We start from the raw sequence: 27,542 nt of genomic DNA, 5'->3' as shown, positions 1-27,542 counted from the left end.
TACCATTGTCTGTCCTGAAGACTGTTTTGCCATTTTAACCCATGGAAATACTAGGAAGGTTTTTATAAGGGAAAATTACCCAATTTCATAGCTTTAAGTAGTTAGCAGAAGACACTGACATGAAACAGTAAAGACTGAAATCCATCATGGTCTATGCGACATTCCAACACATGTGGTCCTTACGGCCAACTTCCCTAGGAAACGGTCCCCGGTCGTGTTTTAATTCAAGCAGGTACTGGTTTCGGCCGGCTCCCAGTGGAGGTCTCTCAGCCTGAAGTGGCTAGACCAGGGATGTGGAGAGGATCACATTAGATCAATCAGGAGGAAACCTCACACGGGAGTCTTAAGATTGGCAGCCGTCCTGGTGACTTAGGTGGCTGTCCCGTGCCCAAGAGAGACAACTCTATATAAGAACAGGAATAAAGAGAGGCCATCAAGTTTCTGGGTCTTATTACCGTTCTGGCCAGGGTACTAACTTACAGCCTAAAGGCAGACGCTCTCCTCCCCATAGAGTAGCTACGGGCTAGAGGATTACAGCCTGAGCAACTGACATGCAGGCGTTCCAATAAGACCATACTCCTTGAAAAGCCCTGAAATGAAAGTAAAGGAAGAAGAGAGAAAGTACTCACCAATTTTGCACCGAAGCTCAGAGTCCAAATGTAAAGACTCACAGCCCCACATTTGGGCGCCATATGGTGAAGTTCTAGAACATAGGCGAGGTTTGGTGGGGTGAGGTCCAGAGCCGATGACCAAGAAAGAATTCTTGAGACATCTTTGGTGCAAAATGGTGGTTTATTAAAGCACGGGACAAGACCCATGGGCAGAAAGCTGCTGCCCTGCTATCCTGAGTGGCTGTAGGTGAGGACAAAGGGATGATGTTAGTCTCTAAGGAATTTTGGAAGCAAGGTCTCCAGGACCTTGAGGGGCTAGCTATTGTTGGGAGAAAGGTTATTTATTACTACTAATAAAAATCTTCTCATGAGACCCTTTAGATGCATATCAGTGGGTCATATACTTGGGATTGATTGCTGACACTATCTTGGAGGTTTAGAGATAAAGTTTCACACTTCTATCAAGTGTCCTTGTTAGTGAGATTTGGGTTTAGAAGAAATTTAACTTTATTTACATTTCCTTCTACCTCAGCCTCCTTCAGTTTTATGGAGGGGAGGGTGATGTTAGGGCTTGAGGAACTGAGTTATTTGCCTCTGGAAATTGTGCTATTGTTAAGATAACTTCTTTGTTGTAAATCTCTAGGACGCTTGTAAACCAAGGGAGACTCCTGTTTGCAGGATTGTGATCTCTGCAAGTAAACTATTTGTTTTTCTTTTAGGGCAGCCAGGGGGGTGCAAGGTGCCAGCTTTTGCCTTGTCCTCAGCCAGCCTTCTGCTCCCTCTTCACAGTCAAAGCCATTCCTCTGGATAGCCCCGAACTAAAATCCCTTGGAAGGAGGATGCTTCATCTCTCACTTGGCTTTACTGCCCAAGGGGTCTCCCCCGGGGGCCGCCACCCAACAGGTGCCAGGGCAGCAGGACCGGGAGGTCTGGCCGGGCCTGGGGCGGGGGTGCTCACCCGTGCACAGGGAGGTCCCCACTTCTCCCCATTCGCGTCCAGGGCGAGGCTGAGGCTGCAGCTGCTATAGCAGGGTGCAGCGCGAACTTGCACACCCTACAGAGGGGGGCGACGCAGTTGAAGAGGCAGCAGCCCAGCAGCCGCCGGTGGTGGTGGGGGGATGGGGGGGGACGCAGACCGCCTGGGGAGCTCCACCACGGACTGCCGCCAGACCCGCACGGTCTCCGGCGCGCTCTGGAAGCCAGCGAGTCCTTGCTGCGGATGATGGTCTGGCTTGACGCTGTAGCCGCCGCTGCTCCAGCACGGGCAGCCCTCCTCCGGGAACCAGACGCCCGCGCGCAGCTCCAGCTACCGCTCCTCCTGCGGCTGCTCCTGCTGCAGCAGCCGGCGGAACTCCTCCAGCAGCGGCTCCACCCCCGAGAGCTCCGTGTGCAGCTCAGACGGCGGGACCGCCCCACGGGCAGAGCAGCCGCAGCCCGCGCAGCGCAGGGTTCCGTGGCAGCCCCCCGCGCCCATGCTTTCCCGGGCGGCGAAGGCCATGCTGGCCGGCAGCTGAGGCAGCGGGCCTAGGAGGGGCCGCAGAGCGCAAGGAAGGCCGGCGAGCGCGGGGCCTGTGCCCCTCCGGTGTGGCCGCGGCGGCCACTATGCCCCGGCGCCTCACAGCGCGGCCACGTCGGGGCCCGGTTGCGCCCTCCGGCCTTTGTCGCGTAGTCGCTGGCGGAAACCGCAGCCGCGAGTGGCTAACCGGCCTGCCTGGCACTGCCGCTCGTGCTTGGGTAGGCTTCCGGGAACACCCGCGCCGCTCTGCCAAGACCCGGGAGCTCTCTGATGCGCCTAGACAGCCGCCGGGTGGATCAGCATCCGAGCTGTGAATAGTGGCTGCGGCGGGGGCGGAGGCGCGTCAAGCCACGCCCAACTCCCCCTCCCTCGCCCGCGTGTGGCCCCGCCCCCGCCTCCCACCAGCCCCGCCCCTCTCCTGCAGTTCAGCTCCTTGCTTGCATTGACCACATGCGCACACCGCCCTCTGCAGACTCCTCCAAGCTGGGAGGGTGCAGCAGAGAGACCTGCTGGGTGGGTTTCTAGTGGTGGGGTATGTACTGAGCGTGCATGGGCGACCGAGGCCCCTCTGCGTCTGGGCGGGGAATTGTGTCTAAACCCACTCGGCTTTATTGACCTGCGAGATCTGCTTGGGGAAGCTCATATCTTTGTGGTCTGCTTTAGAAAAGGGACATGAATGGGGGAACCAGTTCAGACAGTCTTCTTCCTTCACCTCCAACGTCCTCGTCACGTTCGGTCCCGAGATGCACTTGGGTAGCACAAGGCGGGCAACGCTGTTGAAAAATATAAAAATCAAGTAGTCACTTGCAGTCGTATTTCCACAGACATAACCGGAAATCCAAACACATCCAATTATGAGGACCTGATGAGCTATCTCTATATGGCGTGTAGAGAGGCCTTCAGCTTGGATCATGTAAGATCTAGTGAAGATGTATTTTATTTAATTAAATTTAGCAGATAACCTTTTCCTTTACAGAGATACGCTTGACATATAACATGTTAGTTTCAGGTGTACATAATGATTCAACACTTGTATATATGGTTCACGGATCACTGCAACATCTGTCACCATACACAGTTACAAAACTAAGCACAGCGTTTTGTTTTCTTTTTAACGACTTATTTACTTGAGAGAGAGAGAGAGAGCACCAGCGGGAGGGGCAGAGGGAGGTGGAGGGAGAATCACTAGCTGACTGAGCCCAGCTTGGACAAGATCTCACCGCGCACGCAGGTGGATCCCAGGACCTGGAGATCCTCACCTCAGGGGAAACCAGGAGTGGGTGGCTCAACCCACTGCGCAACCTAGTGGCCCCAGGGCAGTAATGTTTTAAATGGCATAGTAAGGTTTATGAAAATCTTATCCCATGGAGACCACACCTGAGTTGTAACTGACTGCCAGTGGCTTCTACATCTTTTTTTCAGAGTTTCTATCCATTCATTTTTCTCCTGATTATGGATCACAATTTCTTGCTTTTTGGCATGTCCAGAATTTTTTTTTGATTAGATGCATGAACATTGTAATTTCCACATGGTTCAGTGTCCTTTTTAGAGGGAAACAAAATAATTGGATAGAAAAGTAGTTTCTGAATATATATATGGTTTTAGAGCTTATATGCAGGAGCCCATTGCTTTCAGATCTAGAGCAGAGAAGGAGATAGAACTAGAAGGTAAAAATACAAAAGAAAAAAGAAAACAATTCATTATTTCTTGCTATTCCATGAAAAGGAAAATTCATAGAGTTCATGAGGTTGTGTATAGGCATGGGTCTGAAGCTGAAATAGTAACCTCTTAGCCCTACAGGGAGTGGCCCTCTTTGGGTTACAGGTTCTTCCACCTCAGAGATATTCTCCCCATGCAACTGAAGCCACTTAATGATGTCCTTGACAGCATAAGGATTCCTTTCAGCATAGACCTCAGAGAGCTCCAGTAGGCTTATGATAAGGAGAAACTGTCATGGTGATCAAAATGGACACTGAAGGTATAAAAATGGACACTGAAGGTAGCATTCAAATCTTCTAAGTACTAGCTGTGATAAAATAATTATTAATATGAAAAATAAACACATATAATAATAGGATATAGCATTAATTAACAATTGTAATGATTTCAAAGTTTGCCAAGCACTTTCAGGAACATGATTTCATATGGTCTTCACAGAGATCTTAAGAGGGACACAGGACCCTTGCTCGTGCCGTTGGGACAGTGGAAGAGAGGTCAGTACAGAATGACTCAGTACAGCACTCAGCTCATGTGCTGCATGGGGGAGATAATGAGGGAAAGTGGGAGGGACAGTATTCCTCAGGAGCATTAATTTCCAATCCTGCAAGCACTGCTAAAGATGCCCCCTCTCTAACTTCACTACAGGGTCCTTTGGAGAAAAGTGGAAATTACTTAATGTGTTTACCATTAACATTGGTTATTTCTGGGGTGTGAGATGGGAACAGTGGAGGTGGATAGGCACTTTTTTACTTTATAAGACTTCATATCAGTTGAAATTTTTCTGATGAGATTTCATAAAGCATTTTTCATTTAAAAAAAGCAGTCTTTTTCTTCTGCTGCAGTCATAATAGAGCAAAGGGGTTGGATTTAACCTATGAAGTTAGATGAAAAATCCAGAAAAAGGGACACCTGGGTGACTCGGTCGGTTAAGTCACTGCCTTTGGCTTGGGTCATGATCCCAGAGTCCTGGGATCCAGTCCCACATCAGGGTCCTTGCTCAGTGGGGAGCCTGCTTCTCTCTCTGCCTCTGCCTGCCACTTTGCCTGCTTGTGCTCTCTCTCTCTGACAAATAAATAAATAAAGTCTAAAAAAAAGATTCCATACAAATTTTAGGATATTTGCTCCAGCTCTTTGAAAAATACTGGTGGAATTTTGATCAGAATGGCATTAAAAGTATAGATTGCCCTAGGGAGTATAGACATTTTAACAATGTTTATTCTTGCGATCCAAGAGCATGGAATGGTCTTCCATCTTTTTGTGTCTTCTTCAATTACTTTCATGAGTGTTCTGTAGTTCCTTGAGTACAGATCCTTTATCTCTTTGGTTAGGTTTATTCCCAGGTATCTTATGGTTCTTGGTGCTAGAGTAAATGGACTTAATTCTAATGTGAACAAAGAAGACTAATCAAGAAGTAATGGTAGCAAGGAGGAGTCAAGACGGCGGAGAAGTAGCAGGCTGAGACTACATCAGGAAACAGGAGATCAGCAAGATAGCTTATCTAAACGTTGCAAACACCTACAAATCCAACGGGAGATCAAAGAGAAGAAGAACAGCAATTCTAGAAACAGAAAATCAACCACATTCTGAAAGGTAGGACTGGCGGAGAAGTGAATCCAAAACGACGGGAAGATAGACCGTGGGGGGAGGGGCCGGCTCCCGGCAAGCAGCGGAGGAACGGAGCACAAAATCAGGACTTTTAAAAGTCTGTTCCACTGAGGGACATTGCTCCAGAGACTAAACCGGGGTGAAGCCCACGCGGGGTCAGCATGGCCCCAGGTCCCGCAGGGTCAGAGAAGGATCCGGGGTGTCAGAGTGTCACAGAGCTCGCAGGTGTTAGAACAGAGAAGCCGACTACAGAGACAGAGCCGAGGACTGAACTCTAAGCTCGGGGTTACCTTGAACTGGTCGCGGGCTGGGTGAGCTCAGAGCGTGGCTAGAGACTGGGGATACGGGAGTGATTGTGTGCTATCCTCTGGGGGCGCACTGAGGAGTGGGGCCCCGGGCTCTCGGCTCCTCCGGGCCAGAGACTAGGAGGCTGCCATTTTCATTCCCGTCCTCCGGAACTCTAAGGAAAGCGTTCAGGGAACAGAAGCTCCCAAAAGCGAACCCGAGTGGATTACTTAGTCCGGCCCCCCGTAAGGGCGGTGCAAATCCGCCTCGGGCAAAGACACTTGAGAGTCACTACAACAGGCCCCTCCCCCAGAAGATCAACAAGAAATCCAGCCAGGGCAAAGTTCATCTACCAAGGAAAGCAGGTTCAATACCAAGGACAGCAGCGGAATTCCAGAGGAGGAGAAAGCAAAGAACGGAACTCATGGCTTTCTCCCCATGATTCTTTAGGCTTGTGGTTGATTTAATTTTTTTTTCAATTTTTTTTTCAATTTTTTTTCTTCTTCTAAATTTTTTTAAAACTTTTACCCTTTCTTTTTTAACGTTTTTTAACTAGTTTATCTAATATATATACTTTTTCATTCTTTTTTATATTTTTTATTTGTTTTCTTTTTAAAATTTTTTTCTTTTTTTTTCTGAACCTCTTTTTATTCCCTTTCTCCCCCCCGTAATTTGGGGTCTCTTCCGATTTGGTTAGAGCGCATTTTTCTGGGGTCTTTATCACCCTTTTAGTATTTTACTTGCTCCTTCATATACTCTTATCTGGACAAAATGACAAGGCGGAAAAATTCACCACCAAAAAAATAACAAGAGGCAGTACCGAAGGCTAGGGACCTAATCAATACAGACATTGGTAATATGTTGACAATTCTGAAGGTTCTAGCTGGGCTTGAAAAAGGCACGGAAGATATTAGAGAAACCCTCTCTGGAGATATAAAAGCCCTTTCTGGAGAAATTAAAGAACTAAAATCTAACCAAGTTGAAATAAAAAAAAGCTATTAATGAGGTGCAATAAAAAATGGAGGCTCTCACTGCTAGGATAAATGAGGCAGAAGAAAGAATTAGTGATATAGAAGACCACATGACAGAGAATAAAGAAGCTGAGCAAAAGAGGGACAAACAGCTACTGGACCACGAGGGGAGAATTAGAGAGATAAGTGACACATTAAGATGAAACAACATTAGAATAATTGGGATTCCAGAAGAAGAAGAAAGAGAGAGGGGAGAAGCAGGTATATTGGAGAGAATTACTGGAGAGAATTTCCCTAACATGGCAAAGGGAACAAGCATCAAAATGCAGGAGGTGCAGAGAACCCCCCTCAAAATCAACAAGAATAGGTCCACACCCTGCCACCTAATAGTAAAATTTACAAGTCTTAGTGACAAAGAGAAAATCCTGAAAGCAGCCCGGGAAAAGAAGTCTGTAACATACAATGGTAAAAATATCACATTGGCAGCAGACTTATCCACAGACACCTGGGAGGCCAGAAAGAGCTGGCATGATATATTCAGAGCATTAAATGAGAAAAACATGCAGCCAAGAACACTACATCCAGCTAGGCTATCATTGAAAATAGAAGGAGAGATAAAAACCTTCCAGGACAAACAAAAACTGAAAGAATTTGCAAACACCAAACCAGCTCTACAGGAAATATTGAAAGGGGTCCTCTAAGCAAAGAGAGAGCCTAAAAGTAGTAGATCAGAAAGGTACAGAGACAATAACAGTCTCCTTACAGTAACAGTCACCTTACAGGCAATACAATGGCACTAAATTCATATCTCTCAATAGTTACCCTGAATGTTAATGGGCTAAATGCCCCAATCAAAAGACACAGGGTATCAGAATGGATAAAAAACCAAAACCCATCTATATGTTGCCTACAAAAAACTCATTTCAGACGCGAAGACACCTCCAGATTTAAAGTGAGGGGGTGGAAAACAATTTACCATGCTAATGGGCATCAGAAGAAAGCTGGGGTGGCAATCCTTATATCAGATCAATTAGATTTTAAGCCAAAGACTATAATAAGAGATGAGGAAGGACACTATATCATACTCCAAGGGTCTGTCCAACAAGAAGATCTAACAATTTTAAATCTCTATGCCCCTAACGTGGGAGCAGCCAACTATATAATCCAATTAATAACAAAATCAAGGAAACACATCAATAATAATACAATAATAGTAGGGGACTTTAACACGCCCCTGACTGAAATGGATAGATCATCTAAGCAAAAGATCAACAAGGAAATAAAGGCCTTAAATGATACACTGGACCAGATGGACATCACAGATATATTTAGAACATTTCATCCCAAAGCAACAGAATACACATTCTTCTCTAGTGCACATGGAACATTCTCCAGAATAGATCACATCCTGGGTCACAAATCAGGTCTCAACTGGTATCAAAAGATTACGATCATTCCCTGCATATTTTCAGACCACAATGCTCTGAAGCTAGAACTCAATCACAAGAGGAAAGCTGTAAAGAACCCAAATACATGGAGACTAAACAGCATCCTTCTAAAGAATGAATGGGTCAACCAGGAAATAATGAAAACACAACGGTTCAAAATCTGTGGGACACAGCAAAGGCGGTCCTGAGAGGAAAATATATAGCGGTACAAGCCTTTCTCAAGAAACAAGAAAGGTATCAAGTACACAACCTAACCCTATACCTAAAGGAGCTGGAGAAAGATAAGAAAGAAACCCTAAACCCAGCAGGAGAAGAGAAATCATAAAGATCAGAGCAGAAATCAATGAAATAGAAACAAACAAACAAAAAATAGAACAAATCAACAAACTAGGAGCTGGATCTTTGAAAGAATCAATAAGATTGATAAACCCCTGGCCAGACTTATCAAAAAGAAAAGAGAAAGGACCCAAATCAATAAAATCATGAATGAAAGAGGAGAGATCACAACTAACACCACAGAAATATGGACAATTATAAGAACATACTATGAGCAACTCTATGCCAACAAATTTGACAATCTGGAAGAAATGGATGCATTCCTAGAGACATATAAACTACCACAACTGAACCACGAAGAAATAGAAAACCTGAACAGGCCCATAACCAGTAAGGACATTGAAACAGTCATCAAAAATCTCCAAACAAAAGCCCAGGGCCAGACGGCTTCCCAGGGGAATTCTACCAAACATTTAAAGAAGAATTAATTCCTATTCTCCTGAAACTGTTCCAAAAAATAGAAATGGAAGGAAAACTTCCAAACTCATTTTATGAAGCCAGCATCACCTTGATCCCAAAACCAGACAAGGATCCCACCAAAAAAGAGAACTACAGACCAATATCTTTGATGAACACAGATGCAAAAATTCTCACCAAAATACTAGCCAATAGGATTCAACAGTACATTAAAAGGATTATTCACCACGACCAAGTGGGATTTATTCCAGGGCTGCAAGGTTGGTACAACATTTGTAAATCAATCAATGTGATACAGCACATTAATAAAAGAAAGAACAAGAACCATATGATACTCTCAATAGATGTTGAATAAGCATTTGAAAAAGTACAGCATCCATTCCTGATTAAAACTCTTCAAAGTGTAGGGATATAGGGCACATACCTCATATTATCAAAGCCATCTGTGAAAAACCCACCGCAAATATCATTCTCAATGGAGAAGAACTGAAAGCTTTTCCATTAAGGTCAGGAACATGGCAGGGATGTCCATTATCACCACTGCTATTCAACATAGTACTAGAAGTCCTAGCCTCAGCAATCAGACAACAAAAGGAAATTAAAGGCATCCAAATCAGCAAAGAAGAAGTGAAACTATCACTCTTCACAGATTATATGATACTATATGTGGAAAACCCAAAAGACTCCACTCCAAAACTGCTAGAACTTGTAGAGGAATTCAGTAAAGTGTCAGGATATAAAATCAATGCACAGAAATCAGTTGCATTTCTTTACACCAACAACAAGACAGAAGAAAAAGAAATTAAGGAGTCAATCCCATTTACAATTGCACCCAAAACTATAAGATACCTAGGAATAAACCTAACCAAAGAGGCTAAGAATCTATATGCAGAAAACTCTAAAGTACTCATGAAAGAAATTGAGGAAGACACAAAGAAATGGAGAAATGTTCCATGCTCCTGGATTGGAAAAATAAATATTGTGAAAATGTCTATGCTACCTAAAGCAGTCTACACATTTAATGCAATCCCTATGAAAATACCATCCATTTTTTTCAAAGAAATGGAACAAATAATCCTAAAGTTTATATGGAACCAGAAAAGACCTCGAATAGCCAAAGGAATATTGAAAAAGAAAGCCAAAGTTGGCATCACAATTCCGGACTTCAAGCTCTATTACAAAGCTGTCATCATCAAGACAGCATGGTACTGGCACAAAAACAGACACATAGATCAATGGAACAGAATAGAGAGTCCAGAAATAGACCCTCAACTCTATGGTCAACTAATCTTCGACAAAGCAGGAAAGAATGTCCTATGGAAAAAAGACAGCCTCTTCAATAAATGGTGCTGGGAAAATTGGACAGCCACATGCAGAAAAATGAAATTGGACCACTTCCTTACACCACACATGAAAATAGACTCAAAATGGATGAAGAACCTCAATGTGAGAAAGGAATCCATCAAAATCCTTGAGGAGAACACATGCAGCAACCCCTTTGACCTCAGCCGCAGCAATATCTTCCTAGGAACATCGCCAAAGGAAGGGAAGAAAGGGCAAAAATGAACTATTGGGATTTCATCAAGATTGAAAGCTTTTGCACAGCAAAGGAAACAGTTAACAAAACCAAAAGACAACTGAAAGAATGGGAGAAGATATTTGTAAACGACATATCTGATAAAGGGCTATTGTCCAAAATCTATAAGGAACTTAGCAAACTCAACACCCAAAGAACAAACAATCCAATCAAGAAATGGGCAGAATAGGAGTCAAGATGGTGGGGAAGTAGGAGGAGGCGCCGTTTCAACCTGTACCCTAAAGTGAGCTGATTTCCTACCAAAGAACTCCAACCACCCATGAAATCAAGCTGAGATCAGAATTACACACATCTGGATCTCTACAGGAGCAGAAGACACCAGTGGCAGGTAAAGCATAGTGGGAACATTGGACTGATATCGGAAGATAAACAAAAGGGGGAGGGAGACACCAGAGGTGACCGATTGGAAAGTAATACCCCAATACGAGAGTGCCCTCATCTGGGGACCAGCATTAACTTGGAGTATGGTTGAAAGCACTCAAAAAAAAAAAAAAAAAAAAAAGAGCAAACGATCGCGGGGGAAATAGTGGGAATCGGGCACTTAGGGACAGGGACCTAAGTCCCTGGACCCAGGATAGCCTCCCCTGGCACTGAGCCAGAGAGAGTGCGGCGGAGAAATCAGGTCTCGGTCCCTGAGCTGTCAGCAAGCCTGAGTTGCCAGCACGCCTGAGAACGAGTGGGGTCCAGCTGCCGTGAGGGGCTGGGAGCCAGGCCAGTCGGCAATCCTGAAACGCACACTTCCCACACCCTCCCCTGGGAGAGGTGCTCATAGGTGCTAGCCTGGAGCTCTGGCATCCGGAAAAACCAGACATCCCCAGCCTGGGACAGCGGGAAAATCTCAGTGTGTGATCTCTGCTTGGAACCTCTCTGGCAGTCTAGAGCTGCCCAGACAGCTGTCACTGCCCTGGTATTGGGTACAATGAGGAGCTCCTGCATCCCCAGGGACCGTGACTCAGAACCGACTCTGCCAGCAGCTCTGCAGAGCATTCTGAGACTTCTCTCTGAGAGGGAGGTCGAGGTGCAGTTTGCTCTACCTCCAAAAACCATCAAAGCTGTCAAGGCAAGAGACAACAGATGAAAGAACATAAAAACCCCCAGAGAACAAAAGCCTGAAAAAAACAGTTTCCTCAGAGCCCACCCCCTTGAGGGGAGCAGGAGGACCTAACTCAATCAATCAATGCTACCCATATAGGCAAACCAGTTTTTAATCCCCCTGTAACTTAGGAAAGTTGAGTCCCTTAACAAAAACATCAAGATACATCCAGGAAGAATCAAAATATCCTTCCTCGCCCACACTGAGAATTTATAACCACTCTCCCATTTTTTCCTTCTGCCAGTGTTTCTGTGAATTTGTGTTTGTCCTGATAGTATATAAATCATATACTTGGGGTTCTTTCTGATGAGGTTCTTCCCTTTTTTTGCTTATATATATATTTTTTTCTCTTGTCATATACTCTTATCAGTCTTTTTGTTTGTCTGTTTTTGTTTGTATACTTCATAAATCTTACCTTGGGGCCCATTTGGGCTGAGCCTTCTCTTTTATCTTCCCTTTTTTTCCTGTCTCTCTCTCTCTCTCTTTTTCCTTTTTTTTTTCTTTCTTCTTCTCTATTTCTTTTTCTTTTCCTTTTTCTCTCATTTGGGTGGGGAACCCTGATAGCACAGAAGCGTTCCAGGGTGCACCTTGACTGCACCACAATCGATAAATCCAGCTGCATCTCTTCAGTCAACTCTTACCAAAATGGCTAGGAGGAGGAATATCCAACAGAAGAAAAATACAGAGGATGGACCTTCTGCAACAGAGCTAATGGCTATCGACATAGACAATATGCCAGAAAAGGAATTCAGACTAACAATTATCCAGGCAATAGCTAGGTTGGAGAAAGCCATGGATGACCAAACGGAATTGATTAGGGTAGAACTGAAAGCCACCAGGGATGATGTTCACAATGTTAGGGAAGAACTGAAAGCCACCAGGGATGATGTTCAAAATGCTCTCAATGAGTTCCAATCTAATCTAAATTCTCTAAAAGCTAGGGTAACTGAGACAGAAGATAGAATTAGTGATCTGGAGGACAAACAGATAGAGAGAAAGGATCAGGAGGAAGCCTGGAACAAACAGCTCAGAAGGCACGAAAACAGAATCAGGGAAATAAATGGTGCCATGGAACGTTCCAACGTCAGAATTATTGGAACCCCTGAAGGGGAAGAAAAAGAAAGAAGTCTAGAAGGTATAGTGGAAGAAGTTGTCTATGAAAATTTTCCCAATCTCACGAATGGAAACAACGTTCATGTACTAGAGGCAGAGAGATTTCCCCCCAATATTTTAGATTCTCGAAAGTCCCCGCGACACCTTATAGTTAAAATGAGGAATTATGTTTCAAGACAGACCCTCTTAAAAGCAGCTAGGACAAAGAAGCTCCTTATATACAGAGGAAAGCCCATTAGAATAACATCAGACCTGTCCACAGAGACCTGACAAGCCAGGAAGGGCTGGCAAAATATATTCAGAGTATTAAATGAGAAGAACATGCAGCTAAGAATACTCTATCCAGCAAGACTGACATTCAAAATGGATGGATAGATAAAGAGTTTCCAAGACCGGCAAGGCTTAAAAGACTATGCAACCACCAAGCCGACACTGCAGGAAATATTAAGGGGGGGTCCTATAAAAGAGAAAAAATCCTAAGAATATCATTGAACAGAAATATAGAAACAATCTACAGAAAGAAAGACTTCAAAGGCAACACGATGTCAATAAAAACCTATCTCTCAATAATCACTGTAAATGTGAATGGCCTAAATGCACCCATAAAATGACACAGGGTTGCAGATTGGATAAAACGACAGGACCCATCCATATGTTGCTACAAGAGACCCATTTTGAACGTAAGGATACAACCAGACTGAAAGTGAAGGGATGGAGAAGCATCTTTCATGCCAAAGGGCCTCAAAAGAAGGCTAGGGTAGCGATTCTCATATCAGATAAATTAGATTTCAAACTAAAGACTGTAGTCAGAGATACAGAAGGACACTACATAATTCTTAAAGGGACTATCCACGACAATGATCTAACAATTATAAATATCTATGCCCCCAATATGGGAGCACCCAATTACATAAGCAAACTATAAATCAAGATAAAGAGTCATATTGATATGAATACAATAATAGTAGGAGATCTTAATATGCCTCTCTCAGAAATAGACAGATCATCCAAGCAGAAAATTAATAAAGAAATAAGAGCATTGAATGAAACATTGGACCAGATGGACCTCATAGACATATACAGAACATTCCACCCTAAAACAACAGAATACTCATTCTTCTCAAGTGCACATGGAACCTTCTCCAGAATAGACCACATACTGGGTCACAAAACAGGACTCAACTGATACCAAAAGACTGACATTATTCCCTGCATATTCTCAGATCACAAGCTTTGAAACCAGAACTCAATCACAAGGAAAAGTTCAGAAGGAACTCAAACACATGGAAGCTAAAGACCACCTTGCTTAAGAATGCTTGGATCAACCAGGAGATCAAAGATGAACTTAAACAATTCATGGAAACCAATGAGAATGAAGACACTTTAGTCCAAAACCTACGGGATACAGCAAAGGCGGATCTAAGGAGGAAATACATAGCCATCCAAACCTCCCTAAAAAAAATTGAAAAATCCAGAATATACCAGCTTTCTCTACACGTTAAAGAACTGGAGAATCAACAACAAATCAAACCAACTCCACATGCAAGAAGGGAAATAATCAAGATTAGAGCAGAGATCAATGAGGTAGAAACCAGAGATACAGTAGAACCTATCAATGAAACTAGAAGCTGGTTTTTTGAAAGAATCAATAAGATTGATAAACCATGGGCCACACTAATCCAAAAGAAAAGAGAGAAAGCCCAAATTAATAAAATTATGAATGAAACGGGAGAGATCACAACTAACACCAGGGAAATAGAAACAATCATCAGAAATTATTACCAACAGTTATATGCCAATAAGCTAAGCAACCTAGATGAAATGGATGCATTCCTGGAAAACTACAAATTCCCAAAATTGAACCAGGAAGAAATTGACAACCTGAATAGACCGATATCTAGTAATGAGATTGAAGCAGTGATTAAAACCTCCCAAAAAACAAGAGCCCAGGACTTGACGGATTCCCTGGGGAATTCTTCCAAACTTTCAAAGAAGAAATAACACCAATTCTCATGAAGCTGTTCCAAAAAATTTAAGCAGAAGGAAAACTTCCAGACTCTTTTTATGAAGCCATCATTACCCTGATCCCCAAACCAGGCAAAGGCCACACCAAAAAGGAGAATTTCAGACCAATATCACTGATGAATATGGATGCTAAGATTCTCAACAAGATCTTAGCAAACAGGATCCAGAAGCACATTAAAAAGATTATCCACCATGACCAGGTGGGATTCATCCCTGGATTACAAGGTTGGTTCACCATTTGCATATCAATCAATGTGATAGAACAAATCAATAAGAGAAGAGAGAAGAACCACATGGTCCTCTCAATTGATGCAGAGAAAGCATTTGACAAAATCCAGCATCCGTTCCTGATGAAAACACTTCAAAGTATAGGGATAGAGGGAACATTCCTGAACTTCATAAAATCTATCTATGAAAGACCCACAGCAAATATCATCCTCAATTGGAAAAAGCTCACAGCCTTCCCGTTGAGATCAGGAACACGACAAGGATGCCCACTCTCACCACTCTTGTTCTACATAGTATTAGAAGTCCTAGCAATGGCAATCAGACAACAAAGAGAAAAGGTATCCAAATTGGCAAGGAAGAAGTCAAACTCTCTCTCTTCACAGATGACATAATTCTTTATATGGAAAACCCCAAAGACTCCACCCCCAAACTACTAGAACTCATACAGCAATTCAGTAACGTGGCAGGATACAAAGTCAATGTACAGAAATCAGGGGCTTTCTTATACACTAACAATGAAAATACAGAAAGGGAAATTAGAGAATTGATTCCATTTACTATAGCACCAAGAACCATAAGATACCTGGGAATAAACCTAACCAAAGAGGTAAAGGACCTGTACTCAAGGAACTACAGAACACTCATGAAAGAAATTGAAGAAGACACAAAAAGATGGAAGACCATTCCATGTTCTTGGATTGGAAGAATAAACATTGTTAAAATGTCTTTACTGCCTAGAGCAATCTATACTTTTAATGCCATTCTGAACAAAATTCCACCGCTATTTTTCAAAGAGCTGGAGCAAAAAATCCTAAAATTTTTATGGAATCAGAAGAGACCCCGAATTGCTAAGGAAATGTTGAAAAACAAAAGCAAAACGGCGGCATCACGTTACCCAATTTCAAGATTTACTACAAAGCTGTGATCACCAAGACAGCGTGGTACTGGCATAAAAACAGACACACTGACCAGTGGAACAGAGTGGAGAGCCCAGTTATGGACTCTCAACTCTATGGTCAAATAATCTTTGACAAAACAGGAAAAAATATACAGTGGAAAAAAGACAGTCTCTTCAATAAATGGTGCTGGGAAAAACTGGACAGCGATATGTACAAGAATGAAACTCGACCATTCTCTTACACCATACAAAAAGATAAACTTGAAATGGATAAAAGACCTCAACGTGAGACAGGAATCCATCAGAATCCTAGAGGAGAACATAGGCAGTAACCTCTTCGATATCAGCCACAGCAACTTCTTTCAAGATATGTCTCCAAAGGCAAAGGAAACAAAAGCAAAAATGAACTTTTGGGACTTCATCAAGATCAAAAGCTTCTGCACAGCAAAGGAAACAGTCAACAAAACAAAAAGGCAACCCATGGAATGGGAGAAGATATTTGCAAATGGCAGTACAGACAAAAGGTTGATATCCAGGATCTATAAAGAACTCCTCAAACTCAACACACACAAAACAGATAATTATATCAAAAAATGGGCAGAAGATATGAACAGACACTTCTCCAATGAAGACATACAAATGGCTATCAGACACATGAAAAAATGTTCATCATCACTAGCCATCAGGGAGATTCAAATTAAAACCACATTGAGATACCACCTGACACCAGTTAGAATGGCCAAAATTAGCAAGACAGGAAACAACGTGTGTTGGAGAGGATGTGGAGAAAGGGGAACCCTCTTCCACTGTTGGTGGGAATGCAAATTAGTGCAGCCACTTTGGAGAACAGTGTGGAGATTCCTCAAGAAATTAAGAATAGAGCTTTCTTATGACCCTGAAATTGCACTGCTGGGTCTTTATGCCAAAGATACAGATGTAGTGAAAAGAAGGGCCATCTGTACCCCAATGTTTATTGCAGCAATGGCCACGGTCGCCAAACTGTGGAAAGAGCCAAGATGGCCTTCAACGGATGAATGGATAAGGAAGATGTGGTCCATATACACAATGGAGTATTATGCCTCCATCAGAAAGGATGAATACCCAACTTTTGTAGCAACATGGATGGGACTGGAAGAGATTATGCTGAGCGAAATAAGTCAAGCAAAGAGTCAAGTATCATATGGTCTCACTTATTTTTGGAGCATAGCAAAGAACACGGAGGACATGGGCAGATGGAGAGGAGAGGGAGTTGAGGGAAACTGGAGGGGGAGATGAACCATGAGAGACTGTGGACTCTGAAAAACAACCAGAGGGTTTTGAAGGGGCGGGGGGTGGGAGGTTGAAGAACCAGTTGGTGGGTATTAGGGAGGTCATGTACTGCATGGAGCACTGGGTGTGGTACAAAAACAATGAACACTGTTACGCTGAAAATAAAAAAAATAAAAAAAAAGTAGTGAGACAAGATGACCCATTCTAGTGCCTCGAGAAAGAGATAATCAGTCAGGTAGAGGAAATGGAACAATGGAGTCCAGACTACCCTGACCACACTGTTCTCTGTGGCAGTCTCCTTCAGGATGGGAGAGCAGGCGGAACCTTCCTTCTACATTGTGGGCAGGAAGTAGTGGGAGATGTATGAGCCCCAACCAAAAAGAACCTCCATTTCCTACTTATAGTGCCTGAAATAATTCCTTCAGTGTCACCCTTAGAGAAAGAATAGGGAGAGAAGGAGGAGGAGCATAGACCAGAAATGCCAAAATAACTTCACCATTTTAACATTTTCAGACCTCTGCTCCCTTTGATGACAATGACAATTCAAGAGATCAGAGGTGGGCTTATCCATTGAGCTATGCCCTAGATGGACAGACACTGGGGGTGGTCTGTTTTCTGAACAATTGTGAGCAAGTATAGACCATAGTAAAAACAGAACTGCCTCCAAAAAAAAAAAAAAAAAAAAAAAGAGAAAGAAATAATGGGCAGAGGACATGAACAGACATTTCTGCAAAGAAGACATCCAGATGGCCAACAGACACATGAAAAAGTGCTCCACATCACTCGGCATCAGGGAAATACAAATCAAAACCACAATGAGATATCCCCTCACACCAGTCAGAACAGCTAAAATTAACAAGTCAGGAAATGACAGATGCTGGCAAGGATGCGGAGAAAGGGAAACCCTCCTACACTGTTGGTGGGAATGCAAGCTGGTGAAACCACTCTGGAAAACAGCATAGAGGTTCCTCAAAATGTTGAAAATAGAACTACCCTATGACCCAGCAATTGCACTACTGGGTATTTACCCTAAAGATACAAACGTAGTGATCCGAAGGGGCACGTGCACCCGAATGTTTATAGCAGCAATGTCTACAATAGCCAAACTATGGAAAGAACCTAGATGTCCATCAACAGATGAATGGATAAAGAAGAAGTGGTATATATACACAATGGAATACTATGCAGCCATCAAAAGAAATGAAATCTTGCCATTTGCGACAACGTGGATGGAACTAGAGGGTATCATGCTTAGTGAAATAAGTCAATCAGAGAAAAACAACTATCATATGATCTCCCTGATATGAGGACATGGAGATGCAACATGGGGGGTTAGGGGGATAGGAGAAGAAGAAATGAAACAAGATGGGATTGGGAGGGAGACAAACCAAAAGTGACTCTTAATCTCACAAAAAAAACTTAGGTTGGGAGAGGGGGAGGGGGGTTATGGACATTGGGGAGGGTATGTGCTATGGAGAGTGCTGTGAAGAGTGTAAACCTGGCGATTCACAGACCTGTACCCCTGGAGATAAAAATACATTATATGTTTATAAAAAAATAAAAAATAAAAAAATTTAAAAAAGGTGTAATGGTAGCAATGCCATGGTTTTAACTATTTAGATCTTCAATGACTTTCTATTACTGATGATCAGTAGAGAATAAGAAAATGCACAGAACTAAAATTAAACCTTTCAATTTTACCTTTAGTTTCTTTTTTTTTAAGGTTTTATTTATTTATTTGACAGAGAGAGAGAGAGAGATCACAAGTAGAGAGGCAGGCAGAGAGAGAGGGGGATGCAGGCTCCCTGCTGAGTAGAGATCCCAATGTGGGGCTCGATCCCAGGACCCTGAGATCATGACCTGAGCCGAAGGCAGTGGCTTAACCCACTGAGCCCCCCAGGTGCCCCACCTTTAGTTTCTTTTCCATTTAGTTACTGAAGTAAAAAACAGCAGACACTTCAGAAAAAAATAAAAAAGAAAATAAAATAAAAAAGAAAAATCCAGAAAAAAAGAAAAAGTAACTGTGTTTTGGACATCAGATAATAGGCAGCAGAGCACCCAGGAGAAGGGACACTAAGGAAGGGATCCCTTTGACTGCCCTGGCTTCCTGCCCAGAGAGGGATTCCAAACTGCAGGGCTGGGAGGGGAACCCAAAAGGAGCCTGGCAGTTTCTCTGAGCAGAGAAAATGAATTGAGAATTTGGAGGGGGTGGCCAGGTGCCTAGAATCCACAGAGCAGAGTACCAGACGGGAGAGAACTACACAGAAATTCAATCTTCAATCACACTTTAATAAAACTCTGAAAAAAACAGGTGTGTTTGCATGGTGTATTAGGAGGGAGGATTGGGCTTATTATGATTTGTGATAGAGCAAATAGATCATGTATCTCCAACTTCTGCTTTTTCTCCTTTCATTTTTATCCAAAGCAAAATATCTTTGTTTCGAAAACCTAAACATCAACACCTTATCCATGAATGAAGCATTCATATGTGAGGGCACATATGTCAAAAACTACAAAAACTAGGGCTGACAGAAATGAAAGAGATTCCCCAGGATTAGAAGGCATGTGACCCTTCTGAAGCCTGACTCTTATACAACCTATCAACCGGACGGTCATTATACTGTGATTCCTCTTTGCCCACCACTTTTGGAGTCTACTCTGCCCACCTCCCTGGAAGGGGCAGCCCCAGCTTCCAGGTGCCCCACACCTTTCGGCTCAGGGAACCAGTTAGGAGCACCAGGACCAAGTGGAGCCCCTCAGATACTCTCTCCCAGGAGCATCCAGTACAAAATCGAGAAACATGGAGTCAGTGAGAACAGCAAGACTGGAAAGCCTGGTGAGCTCCAGGGCTCTCTGGAAGGGGAGGATGGAGCAGAGAAATGGCTCAGCAGAGAGCTACAAAGGGAGCCGTCCGTCCAGAGGTGCAAGGGGGAACAGTAAGCACACAGCCCCAGACAGGAACAGAGTGAAGGCAGGAGCTGCATGACAACATTAAAGGCCCAGATGGCTTCGCTGAGAGCCTCCTTGCTTGGCCTTATTCTTGGGGTGCTTTTCTCTCTTGCAGGCACGTGATCCAGGTCTGACCTGTTGAAATCTCTGGAAGGCTCAAAGTAAAAGAGCCATTGTGCATAAACCTGCGAGATGACTCAGAGGTAGCACTGATGAGCTGCTGGGCCTGACGGATGGCCTAGACTCATAGTCGGAGAGCTCTGAGCAACCAGGCAGCTGGTCTCCCCAGGAATACTTCTCCCTTCTAGGACCAAGCGGTCTTGGATGTCCACCTCTGTCTGTGCCCATGACTCCTGCTTCTCTCAGTCTGGACTTTTCTGCCCTCTTTGTGCAAAGCCTGAGTTTACCTCACCTCAATTCCGGGAAGGCACGGAAACTGAGTCAGCAACAGTCGGTCCTGTGAGGGAGATTTGTTGAGTCCAGTTTGGTCCTGTGTCCCCCCCCCCCATCCCCCCAGGGGCCATGACTGTGGTGCAGAGAACATGAAGGTGAAACATGGCTTCTGGCCCTGCCATCCCTTCCCCACTGAGGATGGAGTGAGACAAAGGCAGTGGTATGGAGCTGAGGAAATTCCTGGAAAGTTGTCTAATCACTGACTAAGTCAATGCCCAGTGTTTGCTTGGACACTTATTTTGATTTATATTTTAAACTTAAGAGACACTTATAAGAAGTGTTGTGTTAGGGACTACCAAGAACTGTTTTGAGTTCTGCACAAATGCTGACTTCTTGACTTACAACAACCTCACGCCACATATGCCATGAATATCCCAGAGTTATAGTGGGTGGGAATATTCTACTTCACATAGCAAAGCCAGTCCATTTCCTTTCCCCTCCCCCACTCCCCCATGCTGCCACCAACTTCCCGTTTTCCCACACAGCCTCTTCTTTCCTCCCTGATCTTCCCATTTCCTCCTCTGTCTTCCCACATTTTCTCCACTCTCCCCTTTCCCATCCCCTTCCTTGTCTACTGGATCTCTTCCGTCATATCTGATTGAGATTCACACTTACCAAGTGCACACAGGTTAATCAAAGGACCGGGAGACATATGGGCAGCCGGTCTATCATCAAAGACAGGTTGACAATCTTGACTCCAACAATCCTGTTGTTTCTTGTGGACCCAAGAAAAGCCAAGTAGTTTATCATTAGAGAAAGTCTTGGGGTTCTGGTGTTTGAGTTGTGCAAATTAATCTAAGAACAAAGCTTTGGTGTCACTGTGACATTTCTCATGTCATTTTTTTTCTTGAAAGTGCCTCTGAAGACTTAATGCTTTTCAGCCCATTCCCCCCCTCACTTTTAGAGCTATCCCCCTGCCCTATTCCATGCAACATTCTTAGCAAGCTCAGGCTGCTATAACAGAATAGCACATGTCAGGCAGCTTAGAAAGCAAGTGTCTGTTTCTTACAGTTCCTGAGGCTGGAGATTTCAAGATCAAATCATCAGCAGATCCTCTGTCCAGTGAGGACCCCTTCCTAGCTTGCAGTGGGCAGTTTTCTCCTTGTGTTTTCAACCTGGGGGATTGCAGCTGGAGACAGCAAGCACTTCCTTGTCTTTTTATAGCCAGCAGGGAGGGGCAGCCTCCTACCCTAATTACTTCTGAATGACTCACCTAATACCTTTAGGTTGAGGATTTCAACAAGAGTTTCAGAGGATGACAATGCAAAATACTATCTGTCCCTCCCACATTTAGGTTTTTCACGGTGTGCCTGCCATTCTGCTAGTTATTTAAAATGCAAGTCACACCCATTTGGTGACATCTTGTGAGTCTGGCTCGAGGGCTTTCCTGACGCCCAGTAAGTGGGCTGTACCACTGACCTTCCTTTAACTAGATCAAATGTTTTAGAATCAGCCATCAGTTTTCAACCACCTACCTGGAGGCCACCAATCAGGAAGTCAGGGGCAGCTCTCAGGACTCATCAGGAATGTCGGGGGCCTGCTTGGTTGCACTCCACAAGGACCCAGATCAAACCAGCCAGAACCAAGATGGTGGGTGCCAGGACAAGGAACCCCTGACCAAACAAGAAGAAAAAACAGGAAAACCTGCATCACCATCCCAAGTAATAAATATTCCATCCCTTGTTAACAACTGTCAATAATGAGAGAAACCCAACCCCTGTGCATTCTCTCTCTCTCTTACTCTCTGGCCTGCTCTCACATTTTGAGAGAATCTCTTTAATAAACTTTCCTGCTTGTGTCATTCGTCCACTGTGTTGAATGTCTGTCCTTGAATTATTCTCAGGACAAGACCAAGAACCTTCAGTGACTCCTTGGGTTGGGCTGGGTCAAGGATCCCAAGGCCCAGGGTCTCCCCAAGTCACCTGGCAACAAACTTCAAAGAAAGTAAGCATAGACTATGTGCAGGGCTTTCTCTCTGGGAAAAGGGGCTTATTTGCCCAGATGACTAGGGGTCAGTGTGTCTAAAGGGATCTGGAACTACATCTAATGTTTCCAACTAGTGAAACTGGATAAACTCTGTCTGAGAACATGTTTCCACCTTGGCCTGGCAGAAGGACCACCAATTCCTGTTCGAGCATGTTCCGTATATGGTATGCTACTTGTGGACAGGAAGCGTGACTCACGCAGCTGCTAGAACACCCAGTAGGCTGGGCTCATGGACAGGCTATGTGTGACTTTGTGCATTTTAGCTTATAAAGGGGCCAGCATTTTCCACAGTCACTGAGTGAGTCTGAAGTCCCAAACCGAAGCCTAAGCTCTAGCCAGTACCTTGAATCCATATGAGGACATAAACAGCAGTGGTAAAAGTAGCTACATAGTAAACATGACAGACACTACACATTTACCCTTGCTTGTAATTAATCATTTTTTAAAAGAACTTATTTATTTGTCACAGAGAGAGAGTACAAGAAGAGGGAGCAGCAGGCAGAGGGAGAAGCAGACTCCCCACTGAGCAGACAGCCCTATGTGGGGCTCAATCCCAGGACCCTGGGATCATGATCTCAGCTGAAGGAGACACTTAACCAACTAAGCCACACAGGCATCCCTGTAATTGTTTATTTCCTGTTGATTTTCAGAGAAATTGAGACATAATTGACGTATAACATTGTATCAATTTCAGGCTTTGATTTGCTGTCTGTATATTTGCTATGTGATTTAAAAGACAATTGCATAAGCACCAGTGATAAACCTGTTTGGCTTAAGAGGTATTTGGGTTTAAAATGTATAAAGAGGTCATCTGTATGACAATGATGGCACAAGAGGGAGAGGGAATCAAAGGATAATGGAGCAAGGTTGGTGTTACTCTGAACTAGACTGGTTTAGGTCAGCCTGCTAACTGTAATCCCTAGGGAAACTATGCAGGAAAAAAAATGTACAAGAATACAGGAAATGAAACAGCAAACGAATGAAAATGGTTGAGAGGCAAGTGGTTTATTGGACGTAGACCCTGTGGAATATGAAAGATGAGGGAACTAAACTATTCAAGGAAAAGCCGTCGATGGCTATGCAGGTTTGCATACCATGTTCAGAAGAGAAACTCTAAAAGAGAGAGAAGCAGAAGGAGCAGATCCCCACCCATGACTGTCCAGCAACATTCCCTACCTGCTCCTCATCCATACTGGTTTCCACACGTCACCCTTGATCCACAGTCCCAGATGCATGGGCTTACCCTGCACCCATGGACCCCTTGCCTCACACCATCACCCACACTGACTCCATCAGCCTCCTCTGCTGCCCCATAGGAGAGTTCTGGTTTCTCCACATCCTCTCCAGCACTTGTCAGTGTCTTGTCTTCTCGATGCCAGCCATGCTAGGAGATGTGAAGTAGAATCTCTTTGTGGTTTGGGTTTGTATTTCCTTGGTGGCTAAGCATATTAAGGAATTTTAATGTCCTTATTGTCCATTTATACACTTCTTTGGAGAAATGCACACTCTAATCCTTGCCCCATTTTTAAACTGGTCAATGACCTGCATATTATCCCATGTAAGAGTTCTTTATATATTCTGGATACCGGTGTTACCAGATAGATGATTTGCAATGACTTTCTCTCCTTCTGTAGGTTGGCTTTTTTACTTCCTTGATGGTCTCTTTGAAGCACACGTGTTTTAAAGTTTGAGGAAGTTGATTTCCTCTTTTGCTGTTGTTGTTACTTGTGTTATTGGTGCATTTAAGAAGGTCTTTCCAAACAAGCTCACAAAGATTTATTCCTATGTTTTCTTCTAATGCTTTCATAGGTTTATCCCTTACATAGATATCCAATTTGGTTATTTTTTTGTTATGGTGTGAAGGGTGGTAGAATATGACACCCTCACATTTACTGCCTTGACATATTGTTTATTTTGAGAAACAGCTAATGCAGGGGGAGGCTGTCTCTGAACTCCCTTCCCTATCTCTGAACCCCCATTTGTCTGAAGACAGATACTAGGAAAGGAACTCACATGTGACCTATCCATCAGTTATTGGGGTAGGGGATCTGCCGGCAGTGGGGGTTTTGGATGGTGGGGCATTCGTCACAGAAGCCATACGGGACTGTGACAGGGAAGAAGGGAGTTAGAATTCTAGTGTGTGATACCAGGTACCATGCTTCTGGAAGGCAGGACAGTGCAGAGGAGAAAGGCATCTTTTCCCAAGATGCTCACAGTGTACCTACTGATGCCCACACAGTAGCTCTAACAACGTTGGGGGAAGGCACCAGCTATGTTGGGAGAATAGTGTCAAAGCAGGGAAGGTCCCCACAGTATCTCCTCCTGTCTAGTAACCTAGCCATAAAAATTAAGCCCGAAGCAGAAAGTACACACATATTTTTCCATAAATACCCTGGAGTTGACTGGTTTCTGGTGAGGAAGAGTGTTTCAGGAAAGCTGGGATGCCAGCCCTGAGGTGCCTGGAGCATGAACAGGTGTGGATGGGGTGTGTGGGCTGGCTTGCCTCGGATTCACCCAGGGCATGCACGTGGGACCATGCCTGGGCTTAGTGTGAATAAACCTCCACAGGGGTGTGGCCGGCAGGGAAAGCCATCCACCAGCGCTGGCCCAGGGCCCAGAATCCTCTTCCTGGCCCACCCTTCCCCTGTTGCTGCTCCAGGAGTGAGCTGGGAGATGCATGTGGCCTTTAGTGTCTAAGGGTGGGGCCTGGGGGTCAGCCTGCCCCCCTTCCCCAGTCCCTCCCTCACCGTTTCTCCACAGGCTGAGCTGAGGACTAACAGGGGGCAGGAGACCTGAGCAAATCTGGGGAGGAGGAGTAAAGTGGAAAGGGAGAGGGGTTGGGGAGCAGGGCACGGGCATAGGAAGGAGGTGGGGAGAGAGAACAGGAAGTCTCCCCAAGAAAGTGGGTGAACAGCGATGGAGAGGGCGGGCCTGGAGAGTGGCGAGGGCCAGAGGGCTGGGGCCCCAGTGGGGTTCCAGCTGGCACCTGTCAGCAGTCCTGCCTCACTTCCAGCAGCCATTTTCCCTCCTCCTCCCCGGCCTCCTTTACTCCCCTTAGCCCACTTCTAATCCACTTGCCTCCCCACCCCATTTCTTCAGGTTCCTTTCCTCACACACAACACATGCACAGCCCCCCCATTGGTATTTTACACCCCCACCCTACATTTTACACTTCAGAAAGAGAGAAAGAGAGAGCCAGCAAGGGAGAGCAGGAGTGTGTGTGGGGCAGATCAGAGGCAGAGGGAGAAGTAGGGTTCCCCTGGAACCCCAGGTGGGACTCAATCCCAGAACCCTGGGATCATGACCCATTGAGCCACCCAAGTGCCCCAGCTCCACTCTACTTTCTTGTGGGGCAGGAGATGTAACCCCCTTCGGCCCTTTGGAGGGTAAGAGGATTGAGGAGACTGTCACTGCTCAGGCAACAGGCAGACTCTGAGGAGCAGACACTAGCAGAGCGAACAAACCAGTTCAGTCCCTGAGCATGGGTGGGGCCGGCTCTGTGGGGTGAGCGCTGCCGAACTCGGGGGTCACCACGTGGCAACTGCTCCCTCAACCTTTGTTGGGCAGGGTTTTTTGGAAATCAAGGCAAACCACTTTCCCCCTCGTCCTCCCCCACAACACACACACAAAAGAAACCAGAAAGAATCAAAGGAATGTGATACCCAGTTTCTTCATTCCCCACTTTTGGCTCCATTATAATTTCACTGAGAAGCCATCCTACTTTGTTGATGATCAAGGGCAGGATGAGTCAGAGAGAGACCACCCCTCACACCATGCCTCTTTTTTTTTTTTTTTAAAGATTTTATTTATTTATTTATTTGACAGAGAGAGAGCACAAGTAGGCAGAGAGGCAGGCAGAGTGAGAGGGAGAAACAGGCTCCCTGCAGAGCAGAGAGCCCAATGTGGGGCTCGATCCCAGGACTCTGAGATCATGACGAGTTGAAGGCAGAGGCATAACCCACTGAGCCACCCAGGCACCCCAACACCATGCCTCTTTAGTAGCCTTCTTCAAACACTAATTGTCATCTGTAATGACACTGCCCTTCCCACACCCGAGTTCACTTTCCACACTTAGACCTCCGCTATCAGACACGCATGCACCCTACCTCCTGCATTTCACACTATTACCACCCTCCACCCTGACTCTGCGGCCCCACACAGCCTGCACCCCAAAGCCCCGCAAATAAACATACCCCCTACATAGCCTTCCCATTTCTTACTCACCCTCCTTCAGCACACACACAAATTACCCCTCACAATGCCTTTGGTACAGAAGGTCTCCTCATGCTCCCTCCACCACATACCCTTTCTCCCCTATTCTCCAGCCCGCTTGCCTGACACACCCACCCAGTCCTCACCTACAAAGACACACTTATTCCCCCTTCCCCACATACATTTGCTTCCTCACTCTCCGTACACACGTACACACTCCTTCTACACAAAGTCCTTCCCCACCTTCCACAAAATTCTTCCACACAAAAGATTCCAGCTTACTTCCACTGCAGTGTCTCCAGGAATTGTTCTCTCACAGGCATTCCTCTGACACACACTTCCTGGTACACACATGGTCCCGCCCAAGTTCCTCCCACTCCCCACATGGCAGACATCTACCACACCTTCCCCTTCCATCCCATGCTGGACCCATCCAGAGACACAGATGCAATTTTTCAAGACTCTTCTGGGAAACACTACACACATGCACACACACACACACACACATGCACACACAACAAAACTCGACAAAGTTTTCTCACACAAGTTGGTCGTTCTCTCTCACACTCACCCATATGAACCTTGAAAGTCAAAAACCAGTTATTTTACTAGCAAAACAAGTTTATTCAGGAATAGCAGAGGGATTGCAATTTGAGACAAGCAAACTGTGTCAAACCATAGGCAAGTCTGTAGAGAGAAAAGAAAGGTCAGCTTTGATGAGGGCTTAGGAGGAATTTGGAGAGGGTTGTTTTGAACAAAGTTTATTGGAGAAGAGCAAGAGTTTGGGGTTGTGGAGATTTCTTTTTGACAA

At 44.7% G+C, this 27,542-nt stretch overlaps 1 long non-coding RNA gene across 1 annotated transcript; it reads right to left on the bottom strand.

Annotated features, from left to right (window-relative positions):
• Window positions 1-1,340: 1,340 nt before the first annotated feature.
• LOC123941164 lies at window positions 1,341-27,039 on the bottom strand. Its single transcript, XR_006818228.1, has 4 exons — window positions 27,014-27,039; window positions 22,009-22,146; window positions 21,149-21,248; window positions 1,341-2,900 (listed from the first exon to the last, which is right to left on the bottom strand). It is a non-coding gene; the product is annotated as an uncharacterized LOC123941164 (long non-coding RNA).
• Window positions 27,040-27,542: the final 503 nt, after the last annotated feature.

Source organism: Meles meles, chromosome 5 (assembly GCF_922984935.1).
Source record: "Meles meles chromosome 5, mMelMel3.1 paternal haplotype, whole genome shotgun sequence".
Lineage (NCBI taxonomy): Eukaryota > Metazoa > Chordata > Mammalia > Carnivora > Mustelidae > Meles > Meles meles.
This window is presented reverse-complemented; position numbering and strand designations above follow the sequence as displayed.